Genomic DNA, 10937 nt, shown 5'->3' with positions numbered 1-10937 from the left:
CATTTTCTATATTCCTAACCTAGCATTTTGTGATCTCGGGGAACTTTGTTTACATAGCCAAACACAATGAAGCCTTTCACCAAAATCGCTGGCAATAGACCTCAAAGAAACTAGCGATGGGGAGTTTTACTGTAAGAGAGGCTTGGTCACTGTCCTGGTGATCAGGAGGGTATCAGCAGGTCAGGGCTTCTGTTACACTTGTTGAAGAGTTGTGATAAAGGAGGCTTTCATAATCTTGGAGAGAGAAGTCTTCATGGTTGTCACAGAGAGTTGGGGGTGGGGCCATTGTCACTTGTCACATTGTAGGCAGGCCGGGAGAATCAAGTTCATATTCTCACCAAAGCACTGTCCCTGCTCTGCACATGCTATAGGTAAGACAGAGAGCACTTCAAGGATCTGATACCATTCCCACTAAAGTCAATGGAATAACACCCACTGATTTCAGTGAGTTTGGATTAGGCCCTAGGAGCAGTAATGGACTTCACTTGCAAGCAGGTGGTAAGCTCCCAATATCAAGGCCTGTCACTCACAATGCAAGGTACTTCTTTAAAAGTATATATATATGTTGTTCACAAGGGTTCTGGAGGCTTCTCAAAAAGACATGAACAGTAAGTGTTATCTTTGTCTGCTCCCTTTTGACCTCCTCCCCGCCCAAATGGATCAAGAATATCATTTGTATGTTTGGTACTTGTTTCTGTGTTTGAATTAGTCTAATACTTTTGTGATTTAGTTAATTTCATAGTCAATCTTTGCTCTACCATCTATTTCAATGCCTTTAAAACCCCCAAATCATCTCATTTTCTGAAATCAGAAATTTTCATCATGATGCAAGAAAAATGGTGCATGGAAAAGGACTGAAAGTTATCAGTTGACTGTGACACTGCTTTGATCAGCAGTGTGCTTTCATTCAAACAGCAATGATTATATGTGACCTGCAAACTGGACATCTTGCCCAATCCAATTTGGTTACAGGAGCCTAGAGGCAAACTAAAGAATGGGACAGGATGTGGTGCTGGCAGTTCAATATGTTTCACTCTCCCCTGAGTCCATACAGAATCAATGCCCCAGTTAGAAATCAAAAAGTAATAGTACTCGCCAAAATTCCCTCTAAACCAAGCCCCGCCTGTGTGGGATGTCAGTGTGAGATGCCAATCGCAGTAGACTGCACAGATCTTCATGATTGTCCCCTTTCATTCCTGCATAATTTGCATGAAGCAACACCATCTGATTGTCAGTTCCCTTCTTGTGTGCTTTGATCAGCAGTGACATTTAAAGTGTTAACATTAGGCTTCAGAGTCAACACTTGATTGTGATGAATAGGGAACATAATACAAATTGCCATACAGGATCAGATCTGAGGTCCATCTATTCCAGGACCCTGTCTCTGACAGCAGTTAGTACCAGAAACTTTAAAAGAAGCCCGGAGCAAGCAGATATGGGATAGTCTGTACCCAATGTGATCCCCTGATCTCTAATAGTTAGAGATTGTCATAAACCCTTTAATATCATTTCCAAAATTTTTATTGTCATTAGTTACAATTCTGGATGGTCTAGCTATCCATATAAACTTCCAACCCTTTCTTTAGTCGTGTTAAGTTCTTGGCCTCAACAATTTCCTGTGGCCAAGAGTTTTGCAGTTTAATCACAAACTGTTTGAAAAGTATTTCCTTTTATCGGTTTTAAATTTCTCACCTTTTAATTTCATTGAATGTCCCCTTGTTCCCATGTTGCGAGACAGGGAGAACAGGAGTTCTTGGTCTACCTTCTGTACACCATTCATTATTTTATATACTTTTATTATCCCCCCTCTTATTTGTCTCCTTTCTAAGGTAAACAATCCAATCTTTCGGTCTTGCTTCATATGAGATTTTTTTCCAGACCCTTGATCATTCTCATAACTCTTCTCTGAACCCCCTCCAATTCAGCATTATCCTTTCTGAGCTCAGATGACCAGTCCTGTATTCAGCATTCCAGGGGCAGCTCACACCTTTTAGAATTGTTGTTTCAGGCAGTTTGCAAACTCAGGTAGACATTATGGTATTGGTTTACACTCATTCACAGTTTCAAGGCTATCTTCACAACCTTATTGCAGTTAGAGACTCTCCCCCCTTCCCCCCCCCCCCCCCCATGAAATCTTTGATTCTGGAGCTCAACATGGAGGACTCCAAAAAGAATAATACCTTGCTAAGTGTGTCCAAGCTAAAGTCTCCAGTAAGAAATTACATTTGGCTTCCTGAAATTCCTACAATTTCAATTAGAGACAGCAGCATTATTCTTCACTTTTTGTCCTAATCTGTTAGGTAGTGTTACTTTGCAGTGTAAAATAGTTGCAATATTCCACCCCAAATGTGTCTGCAAATCAACAGTGGGACAATCACCCCTAAATATACTGTGCATTGAGTATGTGATGTTTGTCAAGACCTTTGGGATCCTTCACGATGAAAGGTTCTGTATCAATGCAAGCTGCAGTCTTACTGAAATCTAAAAGTACATTGCTTTATAACAAACAAAACAAACAAAAATAGCCCACAGGGAGGAAAGGCACTCAACCCAATGCAGCTACTCCCCTGAGTACTCACATGGCCTTTCCTCCCCACCCTCTTTCAATTTTTAATACAAAATTTAATTGCCTACAACAGCAGGGGGCAGGAAGAAGAAGAAAAGGCAAATGGGAAGGTGGGACCAACACGAGAAGAAATTATTTTATTTTGCACCTATATTATTAAATAATTCCACACTCTGCTCTTAAGATGACACTCAGACTGTATAATTCCATTTTGCAGTTTCTGGCAAATTAAACTTCCCCTTTTCTTACTCATGGCAGTCTAAAGCCCTTCATGAAATAACAGCCTTATTATGTACAATCTGAGCACATTATTCCTTATAACCACCCTGCACCTTTACTGCATTGCTTTGGTGGTTAGAGTGCTATAGAGGGAGTGCAGCTGTTTTCTCAGGGTGCAGTGTTTACAAGCAGGACATGACCCAGACTCCAGCCAACTGTTGTTATATGCAATCTTTTTTCATCCCAGCCCATCACTCAAAGAGGAGCAATTATCTAATTGAGAAAGTGTGGCTTCAATCCATGTTTGCAGGGAACAGTACAGACAAAGGGCCTTTATGTTGGCGATTGCTTCGCAGAACACAATGAACATGCAGGGAATGGAGGCTGAACCTGGGACTTGATTCATCTGCTCTCAAAAGCTGATGCAAAAGAAAAGGGGAAGAACCCCCCTCCCCCAATATTTTAAATGAAGATTTTGCTCCATTAAATGAAGAATTTCTTAATGCTGTTAGCACAGAAAGACACAGGCATGTTTGACTGTGTTCCTTTGGTATCCAGCCAGATTAATCCTCAACTCAAGCATATTTTTTGGAATATAAGCAAACAGCACATCTCTCCTCTTGTGCTGAGAGCTCAGCACTGGTTGCCTATTAAATCTTTTATTATGGGGTCTATAACAAGGATTCATACCATGATGCCACGTGGAACCATTCACAACAGGCCCTCTGTACTGATACCCAGAGTCATTTGTGCCACTTCCAGAAGAGATGCCAGGGTAATCAGCTCTGTGGTTCAGGAGGACTGGGCTGCAAATGGCTGAGCAAGTCTACTTCAGCAGAAGACCAGATCCAAGGAAATAGGGACTGGATCATGACCACAGACAACAGTTGGCATTGGCCCCTGGGACAGTGCTGGGCAACAGCAGCTGAGCCAGCACTCTGGCCACTGCAACTCTAATTAAACACTGCAGACAGACCTTATTAAGAAGAGCTGTGCCTTATTGGTGTGTGGAGCAGAGCTGGAAGGCTAATTAAGCCATTAAGCAGAGGATACAAAAAGGCACAGGTAGGAGGGAAGCAGACAGAGAGCGAGCTTGCTCGTTCTTCCCTGCTTGCTTCAGGAGCTGAAGGCCCCTTAAGATGGTAGGAGTAAGGCTGTACAGGGTATGGGTGGAGGGAACCAACGCTATAAATAAACTGCACTGAGTGTTTTGCCAGCAAAAAGGTCTCTGAGGCATTTGTAGATGGGAGTAGAGGCAGGAGCCCTTCCACAGCCCCCTTTGGATCAATGAAATACACTGACAACCACTGATCTATAATATTATATTGCTGAGCTTTTCCATGATGCATCAATGTGTCTAGCCTATGGAAATCAATGGGCCACGAGTTCACCCTTAGTATATAGAAATCAATAACAGAGAAGGGCACGAACCCACTACACTAATTTGAACACCTATAAAATAGACTTTAACAAATCTTGCATTTTCTTAGCTGTGAATATAGAAAGGGATTTTTAACACACACACTCTCTCTCTCTCTCTCTCTCTCTGGCCCAGATCCTGCCCCTTGACTGTGGTCCACACACACTGCTCTAGTATGGGGGGAACCTAAGGTGCTCCTTGCACAAAAAACAGGAAGAGTGGCTGTGTAGCACTGTACATACCACGTATAAAATTCAAGCCTGACTAAAAGGATGCCCCCACTAGCACAAATCAGACCTTTAATTCTCCATCTCTGCAGTGCCACTGGTAGTTAGTGTCAGTCAAAGCTATAGTGTAGGCACGGCTTAGGCATTTTTACCATGATGTCATTTAAGCCTGCTATTGATGTAAAATGTAATATGAAGCAGGTCTGGCTCTTAGGTGGGGGAGGGAGAAGGCACCACAGTGCGTGCCACTCTTGCCCACAGGCACTGCCCCTCTAACTCCCATTGGTGGGAACTGGCCAATGGGAGTGCGGAGCTGGTGCTTGGGGTGGGGCCAGCGCGCAGAGCCCTGTGGCTCCCCCGCCTAGGAGCCGGACCTGCTGGCCACTTCCCAGGCACAGTGTGGTGCCCCAGGACAGGTAGGGTGTTCTGGTCGAAAACCGGACACCTGGTCACCCTACTTGGAAGTGATGAGGCCTCAGCTGGAGTACTGTGTCCAATTCTGAGATCCCCACTTCAAGACAGATGTGAACAAATTGGAGGGAGTCCAGAGAAGAGCAGCAAAAATGATTAAAGGTTTAGAAAACCTGACCTATGAGAAAAGATAAAAAAACTACATGTGTTTAGTCTTGAGAAAAGAAAAGTGAAGTGGGGATCTGATAATAGTCTTCAGATATATTAATGGCTGTTATAAAGTAGACTGTGATCAATTGTTCTTCATGTCCACAGAAGGTAGGACAAGTAGTAATGGGCTTGATCTGCAGCAAGCGAGATGTAGGTTAGATATTAGGAAAATCTCTCTAACGGTAGTTCAGCTCTGGAATAGGCTTCCAGGGGAGGTTGCGGCATCCACCTCACTGGAGGTTTTTAAGAATAGGTTAGACAAACACCTGTCAGGTGTTAAGTTTATTTGGTCCAACCTCAGTGTGGGAGGGAGGGCTTGACTAAATGACCTCTCCAGGTCCCTTTTAGCCCTACAGTTCTATGATTCACTTTACACTTTTTCTCTCTTTTGTAGCTCTATTCCCCTCCCCCTCTTGTCAGTTAATTTCAGAGCCTTAGTTTCTCCATCTATAAAATGGGAATGATACTGATCTCCTTTGTAAAGTGTTTTGAGAGCTACAGCTGAAAAGTGTTAGATGGTGGTATTACTAAGAGCTAGGTATTACTATTTTATTAAGGGCCCAGCCCTGCAGTTTTAACAATGCCTATTGAAACCAATGGGCTTAACAGGACTGCCATAAACTACACAGAGAACTGTACATAAACATTGTCTGGGGTGTGTCAGACTGGACCAGATAAGCGTGTGGAGTGACTCCATTTCTCATCTCATTGGCAACAATTGGGGTGTCTGTTTAGGGTTATGCTGTCACTTGGTGCCTTTTCAGAATTTCTCAGGCTGCTTTTTAATACTTTATCATGTGTGATAATGACTGACATTTAGATGGGGGCCTTTCATCCCAACATCCCAAAGCGCTCAACAGAGTTTACAAATAGATCACCTCACCTAGCTGACATTAGGATGAAAGCTGGCAGATGTTTAACAGCTCACAGCAATATTTCACCAGAATTTATGAAGAGAAAGAAGAATGCTATTTCCGATTGAAAGTATGTTAGCAGGCAGAACACCATTACCCAGATTGGAATTTGGCTAAGGCTACTGGGTTTATACTTCCCCCTTTGATAAAACTGCCATGGGATTTGTAATGACTGCAAGTGGTCAGGAGCTCAGTTTTACACGTCACACAAAGGACAACAAGCAGGATGATTGATGTTCCCAACACCATACTGGGACTTTGATTCAGAGCTAAGAGTGCCACCTACTGAACCATCACAGCCACTTCTGGAAGGAGCTGGGGGGTTTCTCAGCGGTGTCTTATCCAAATGCTCATCAGGCCGAACCCTGCTTAATATGTCGAATTGTAGCTCAAAGTGGTATAGTTGGGTAGAGTTGCAGGTTTTATCAGACATGTTGCTACTGACTCAATACCTGATGTAGTGACTAACTAGTGTTTACAAAAGATTTTCACAGAAGATACCCCTGGACTTATCTAGAAGAGAGTCTTAACCTCCTTCCCCGCTGTATTTCAAATGACACAAGTAGAGCACCATGCCTAATGGACTTGGTATATTTCGGGGGAAAAAACATTCCAGCAAATGCACTTCCTAGGAGTTTGTTTGCCAAGTGGAGTTTCCTCTGTCTTTGGTTAGGAGAAAGTATTGTGTTTAAATGGGAAAACAAATACAGCCTCCAGGCCATTGCCCATCTTCCGTGCCAGCATGATCTCTCCACATATATGGTATTTATCACAAGTTAAGTGGGAACATTTTATTGGGAGCCCTTTGCTAAAACATTGGCAGCGCCTCACTGAAAACTGTGGATGATCAAGTGAACAGCAACATCTGAAGACAGCAGGATCAATGGCTGGTTGAGGGAATTTATATCAAAGATGGAGCAAATTGAGAAAAATATTGATTAAACTATCAATCATATTTCTACACCAACTTCACACAATCTGTCAGGGCATAATCTTGTGTCAGAGAAGAATAAACAACACAAGACTAAAAAACAACAAAGCACCACTGTTATAATGCCAAACACAAGCAGAGGTTCTCCCTAACAAATCGACTTACTATTACTAAGGACACTGACATATACATGGTAAAGTCCATTTTGTGTGAATTATTCTCAGAGGCTAATGAGCACCTTTGCAAACTTGCAAAGATACACTTGTGTGGTAAAGAATTGCAGAAAGAGTCACTTTCTTCTAATACTAAACAAAAAAGTTCTTAGAATAAGGAAAACAGATCTGGCCTTAAAATTATTCTACTTCACTGTGCAGTTTCTGCCTACAGCTTTCTTCAATTCCCCCTTGTGCCTAGTTTCCGGCTACAAATTTAAAGAAACAGTACATACATCCTCCTACTTAATTTACCACATTTTAGTGTAGTTTAGAGGAGATGTGTAAAATTTTTATTCAAGCACCAATGTTTATTAAAACTTTTAACAATCGCACACCAGTGAAGTTTCTCTCTGTTCAGTGTTGCTTTGCAGCTGTAAGATGAAACTTGAATCAAAAGCAGAGTCTGTATCTGCTTTAGGGTTTTTGGAAAGTCTCCTTCTTTGCTGCTGGAGCTTTGTCAGTCACAGCAACAGAATAAATTTCTCTCTTATACACATAAAAATAGTGCATGCAAGAAGGGGAAATAATGTGCAACATATAATGTAGCTCCACACAAAGGAGAATCTTTGGCCCCAGAGTTTTAGAAATGGGCATGCACATTTCTGCACAAATACTTCTAAAAATCTGAGCCTAAGAGTTTCTTATAGCAGGGTGTCTGAAACTTGGGTCTGCGAGTATGTCCGGGGCCATCAGCCCCGCTGATCAATTCCTCCCCCTCCCTCCCAGTGCCTCCTGCACACCACAAAACAGCTGTTCAGCGGCGTGCAGGAGGCACTGGGAAGGAGGGGGGATGGGGAGTGCTCGAGGGAGGAGGCAGAAAGAGGTGGGGAAGAGGAGGAGCAGAGGCGGGAAGAGGTGGGGCGGGGGGGCGTTGGGGAGAAGGGGTGGAGTGGGGGCGGGGCCTGGGGCTGAGCAGGGGCTTTGGGGGTCCATAAAAAATTTTAAATCAAAATGGGGGTCCTCGGGTTGCTAAAGTTTGAGAATCTGTTCTCAACCCATCCCAGTGTCTCTGGGGACTATGCTGGCAAAGGGACTCAGAACAATGGAGGAGCTGACATGGTTTCTGATTCAGACTTAAGCACAGTGGATTTGTTTGGGACAGAGGGTGTGATCTTTTGAAGTTGTATGTGCCTTAACCTGTTGACTTGTGCTAAGGAGTATGGGCACCTCAGCACTTTGTGGGGCCAGCCCCAAAATGAACGCTGTAATTATAGAGATGCATTTTCTTGTTTTAAATACATTTTACTGAGTAATATGGCTAGTCTTATTTTAACACACATTTATACACACACAGGTTTACAATGTGTGAAGCTATTTATAAATAGTTACCATGGAAATGTTTGATGGCTGCGAACTATGACAGTCACAAACATGTCAGTCCAATAATACTTGTCCCTTACAGTGCACCTTTCCGAAGAGCTCAGAGTGCTTCACAAACATGGATTATTTACTTCTGTATCTCACATGTTACAAATTAATTAGCTGATGTTTACCAAGCACTTGGAAGATAAAAAGTGCCATACAAGCCATAAGTCTTGTTGCTAAAAATAAGCCACAGAACAGAACACGTCAGTGCTATGAATACTACTAAGCCTATTTTAAGAATGAATAGGCTGGCAGAAAGCTTCTTGCCTAAGGTCACCCAAATAAATAAATAAATAAATAAATAAATAAAATAAATAAAAATCAGTGGCAGAGCCACTAGCCAGGGGTAGAAGCGCAGAGTGGGACTCCCAGTTCTTGATGAAAACATTGGTCCAATATGACCTCAGAAAAACTGAGCTGTAAAAGGCTTTAATGGAATCCTCGGGGACATCACAAAGTGGCCTTCTCGCACTTTCCTCTCCACTGGGGGGAGCTATATTTAAAATAGACACAGGATAATTTATGTCCAAAATTTAGGTTTTGCAAACAATTTTTTTTACAACAGATCAGTACAAAAGCTTGGAGTGGACAGAGTTAATTTTGAAAGGCTTATTTCCCTGCTAGGTTTCCAGCCCCAAAACACTGCAGTATCCTGGTAAAGTATGAGAACTAGCAAGTAAAATGGATTAGAAATAAACAATTAAAAAGACAAAGAGATTGAATAGTCTATGTGTATTTTCTGGGTGGAGAGAAATGCAGAAGGACTAAACAATTTAACTGGGGCAAAAATCCCTAATGTTGCACTCTCTTTAGGGTTACCAGATAGCAACTGTGAAAAAATGGGACAGGGGGTGGGGGGCAATAGGCACCTATATAAGAAAAAGTCCCCAAAAATGGGACTGTCCCTTTAAAAACGGGACATCTGGTCACCCTAATTCTCTTGGACCTTGGGGTATCAGCATTTCATTTGTTTTCCTGTCACCCATAGAATCTTCTACAGCAGACAAGATCAGAATTTCCAATGTAAAAAACAAGCAGGGGAACGAAACCCTTTAAATAACTAATAGATAAACCATTTCAGGCCTCCACGCAACCACAAAAATGGCCCACGCTCAGTGCTTTCATGTTGTGGGTGGTCTGTAAGAGATAGTGTCTTTAAGGGGGTTTTCAGCAGGATCCTGTTGATTGAAGGATCACCTGCTGCCAGCATAGTCCCCAGAGACACTGGGATGGGTTGAGAACAGATTGTCATCCTCTAAGACAGCGATTCTCAAACTTTAGCAACCCGAGGACCCCCATTTTGATTTAAAAATTTTCATGGAGTGTGGAAATTGTCCTGCTGTACTTCACACTGGTGAGGCCTCAGCTGGAGTACTGTGGCCAATTCTGGGCACCCCACTTCAAGACAGATGTGAACAAATTGGAGAGAGTCCAGAGGAAGTGAGAAAAGGTTTAAAAAAATCTGCTGTATGAGAAAAGGTAAAATACTGGTATGTTTAATCTTGAGAAAAGAAGAGTGAAGGGGGGGACCTGATAATAGTCTTCAAATATATTAAGGGCTGTTATAAAGTGGACTGTGATCAGTTGTTCTCCATATCTAGGGAAGGTCGGACAAGTAGTAATGGGCTTTAATCTGCAGCAAGGGAAGTTTAAGTTCGATATTAGGAAAAACTTTCTAACAATAAGGATAGCCGAGTAGTGGAACAGGCTTCCAAGGGAGATTGTGGAATCCCTATCATTGGAGGTTTTTAAGAACAAGTTAAACAAACTAGATATAGACTTGGTTCTGTCTCAGCGTGGGGGCTGGACTAGCTGACCTCTCGAGGATCCTTACAGTCCTACATTTCTATGACTTCAAGTTGACTTCATGGGCAACTGATAACCAGCTCCTGAAAATGAGATGCACCATCCCATTGGTTTGTGTGCTATAATGTCTTGTATAACAATTTCTCAGTATTTCAGCTGGTGGAGACCTAGGGGATTAGGTTTGACAGCAATAACTTGATTCCAACTAAAATTCTTCTGGCTAACTGATGTGTTAATATCATAGATGAAAATTCATAGATTTTAAGGGCAGAAGAGACTATTATGATCAACTACACTGCCTGCTTGCATAACACAGGCCATAAAACCTCATCAGTAACTTCTGCATGAAGCCCATAATTCCTGTCCGAGTAATAACATATCTTTTAGAAAGACATCCAATACTGATTTAAAGATACCCAGTCTTGCTTTAGGCAGCCTTCAAAATCTGTTAACAGCCAACAGCAGCAGAAGTCCACAGTGCGGGGGGTCTGGAGTTCTGCACTTGAAAATGTATCCCATGACCTGACATTGCAGAATTTTACACAACATCCTTCTCCCTTGTCAGGGGCATTAGGATACTCAGTGTCCACTAATTCATTTCAAACCTCAATCTTGAACAGCAGATGATCTCTTAAATGCCATTTTTAATAAGC

Source organism: Trachemys scripta, chromosome 4 (assembly GCF_013100865.1).
Source record: "Trachemys scripta elegans isolate TJP31775 chromosome 4, CAS_Tse_1.0, whole genome shotgun sequence".
In the NCBI taxonomy this organism is placed as follows: Eukaryota; Metazoa; Chordata; order Testudines; family Emydidae; genus Trachemys; species Trachemys scripta.
Note: the sequence above shows the minus strand (reverse complement) of the source record.